Genomic DNA, 3,568 nt, shown 5'->3' on the forward strand with positions numbered 1-3,568 from the left:
GCAACCTCTGCCTCCTGGGTTCAAGCAATTCTCCTGCCTCTGCCTCCCAAGTAGCTGGGACTACAGGCGCGTGCCACCATACCTAGGGAATTTTTCATATTTTTAGTAGAGACGGGGTTTCACCATGTTAGCCAGGATGGTCTCGATCTCCTGACCTCATGATCTGCCTGCCTCAGCTTCCCAAAGTGCTGGGATCACAGACTGAGCCACTGCACCCGGCCTATTGAATCTTTTTAAATGTCTCCACCAAGTAAACACCTTGAGAAGTCCTTAGCAGTTTTTAAAAGTCTACAGTGCAAACATACAAATAAAAGGAGAACAAGAAGTTCTCTTAGACTTTCTGATACTACTTCTAAACTTAGCCAATAAACTGAGAGTGAATGTTAATTTTTTAAATAAACAGGCCAGGTGCACTGACTCACTCCTGTAATCCCAGCACTTTGGGGGGCTGAGGTGGGAGGATTGCTTGAACTCAGGAGTTCAAGAGCAGCCTGGGCAAGGTGACAAATCCCTGTCTCTACAAAAAATACAAAAACTAGCTGGGTGTGGTGGTGTGTGCCTGTAGTCTCAATCCTCAGGAGGCTGAGGGGCGTGGGAGGATCACTTGAGCCCAGAAGGTGAGTCTGCAGTGAGCTGTGATCGCATCACTGCTCTCCAGCCTGGTGACTCTGTTTTAAAAAAAGAAAAAGAAAAAAACAAAGCTTTCATTAACGGAAGACAGACTGAAAGCAAGATAAATTGAAAGCAAGATAAACGAGTGGGTAGTTTTCTCAAGCAGTGGTAAGTGCTGCAGAGAAAACGACAGCAACAGGAGAGTCAGACAATGATGGGGGCAGGGTGGTACATTTCAGATAATTTCAGATAAATTATCTTTTTCTTTTTTTTTTTTTTTGAGACAGAGTCTCACTCTGTCACCCAGTCTAGAGTTCAGTGGCACAATCTTGGCTCACTGAAGCCTCCGCCTCCCAGGGTCAAGCAATTCTCCTGCCTCAACCTTCCGAGTAGCTGGGACCACAGGTTTGTGCCACCACACCTGGCTAATTTTTGTATTTTTGTAGAGATAGGGTTTCACCATGTTGGCCAGGCTGGTCTCGAACTCCTGGCCTCAAGTGATCCACCCGGCTTGGACTCCCGAAGTGCTGGGATTACAGGCGGGAGCCACCATGCCCAGCCTCTTTTCAGATAAATTAAAGGAACTTGAACACAATGGGTGACCTCAGTATCTGACTAAGGAAGACCCCTCCAGGCAGGCGGAAGAGAAAGTGCCAAGACCCTGAGGCCAGAGTGTATCTGAGACAGTCAAGCAATGCGGAGGAGGTCAGAGGAGCAAGAAACAGGGAGAGCAGGATTGGCAGGAGGAAGGAAGGAAAGGGATTGGGTAGGGACGGCAGCGGAGAACAGGACCTGGATGTACTGGCAAAAGGAGGAACTCACTCGTGGGGTTGTTGACATCTGAGATTGGGAAAATAGGCAAGGGTGGAGGTGGAGGGAGATTTTGAGTCACATCCTGATCTAGCCCCACAGAAAATGAGCAGAAGAGAGTTCTCCTGGGTGAATAGAGAGAGAAGAGCTTATTCAGAACCCTGGAGGAGACCAGAGAGAGATGGCCAAGAACCCACAGGTTTTATTACATGTTCTATACAAGATCAGGCTTATTTTTTTCATTATGTGCTCTCTCTCTCTCTGAGACAACAGTCTAGCTGTGTTGCCCAGGCTGAAGGCCAGTGGTGCAATCGTAGCTCATTGCAGCCTCACACTCCCAGGCTCAAGTGATCCTCCATCTCAGCTTCCTGAGTAGCTGGAACCACAGGTGTGCACCACCATGCCTGGCTAATTTTGTTATGTTTTTTGTAGTGACGTGGTCTCGCCATGTTGCCCAAGCCGGTCCTGAACTCCTAGGCTCAAGCGATCCTCCCACATTGGCTGGGTTTACAGGCCTGAGCCACCACGCTTGGCCAGCTTTATCAATTTAAAAAATATAGAAAGTGCTAGGCTGGGCGCGGTGGCTCACGCCTGTAATCCCAGCACTTTGGGAGGCCGAGACTGGCGGATCATGAGGTCAGGAGATCGAGACCATCCTGGCTAACACGGTGAAACCCCGTCTCTACTAAAAATACAAAAAACTAGCCGGGCGAGGTGGCGGGCGCCTGTAGTCCCAGCTACTCGGGAGGCTGAGGCAGGAGAATGGCGTGAACCCGGGAGGCGGAGCTTGCAGTGAGCTGAGATCCGGCCACTGCACTCCAGCCTGGGCGACAGAGCCAGACTCTGTCTCAAAAAAAAAAATAAAAATAAAAATAAAAAAATAAAAAATATAGAAAGTGCTAATACAAATTAAAAAGTTATAAAATAGTGCCAATAGTATCCCATTTTTCTGAAGACAAACATAGGCAGAGAAAAATTAATGGATACTGTCTCTCTGGGCAGGGGCATTTCTGGCTATTATAATCGTTTTCTTTCTTTTTTTTTTTTTTAAAGACAGAGTCTCGCTCCGTCGCCCAGGCTACAGTACAGTGGAGCCATCTCGGCTCACTGCAAGCTCCTCCTCCCGGATTCACATCATTCTCCTGCCTCAGTCTCCCAAGTAGCTGGGACTACAGGCACCCGCCACCACACCCAGCTAATTTTTTGTATTTTTAGTAGAGACGGGGTTTCACCGTGTTAGCCAGGATGGTGTCAACCTCCTGACCTCGTGATCCACCCGCCTCGGCCTCCCAAAGTGCTGGGATTACAGGCCTGAGCCAACACGCCCGGCCTATTACAATATTTTTCTTTGTGCATTCCGGAATTTACCAACTTTTCTACAAAGATCATGTAGCACAATAAGATAATAAACATAATTTTGTGTGATCTCAAAATACAGGAAGCATAGAAGCTTCCAAAGCATGCCTGTACCCACCACGTGAAGAAACAGATGTTAACATTTGGTCATAATTGCTTCAGATTTCTTTTTTTTTTTCTTTCTGTTTTTTGGGGACAGGGTCTTGCTCTGTCGCCCAGGCTGGAGTGGCATGATCTTGGCTCAGTCCAACCTCCTTCCTCTTCCTGGGTTGGAGTGCAGTAGCACGATCTCAGTTCACTGCAACCTCTGTCTCCTGGGTTCAAGGGAGCACCTCCGGCTAATTTTTGTCTTTTTAGTAGAGATGAGATTTCGCCATGTTGCCCAGGCTAGTCTGGAACACTTGACCTCAGGTGATCTGCTCACCTCGGCCTCCCAAAGTGCTGGGATTACAGGCGTGAGCCACCGCGCCCAGCTAAATAGTAAGTTTTTTAAAAAACAGGAGACCAGCCGGACACAGTGGCTCACGCCTGTAATCCCAGCACTTTGGGACGCTGAGGTGGGCAGATCACCTGAGGTCGGGAGTTAGAAACCAGCCTGGCCAACATGGAGAAACCCCGTCTCTACTAAAAATATAAAATTAGCTGGGTGTGGTGGTACAAGCTTGTAATCACAGCTACTTGGGAGGCTGAGGCAGGAGAATCGCTTGTACCCGGGAGGCGGAGGTTGTGGTGAGCCGAGATTGCGCCACTGCACTCCAGCCTGGGCAAGGAGAACAAAACTGTCTCAAAA

The sequence above is a fragment of the Mandrillus leucophaeus genome, unplaced genomic scaffold (genome assembly GCF_000951045.1).
Source record: "Mandrillus leucophaeus isolate KB7577 unplaced genomic scaffold, Mleu.le_1.0 Scaffold440, whole genome shotgun sequence".
In the NCBI taxonomy this organism is placed as follows: Eukaryota; Metazoa; Chordata; class Mammalia; order Primates; family Cercopithecidae; genus Mandrillus; species Mandrillus leucophaeus.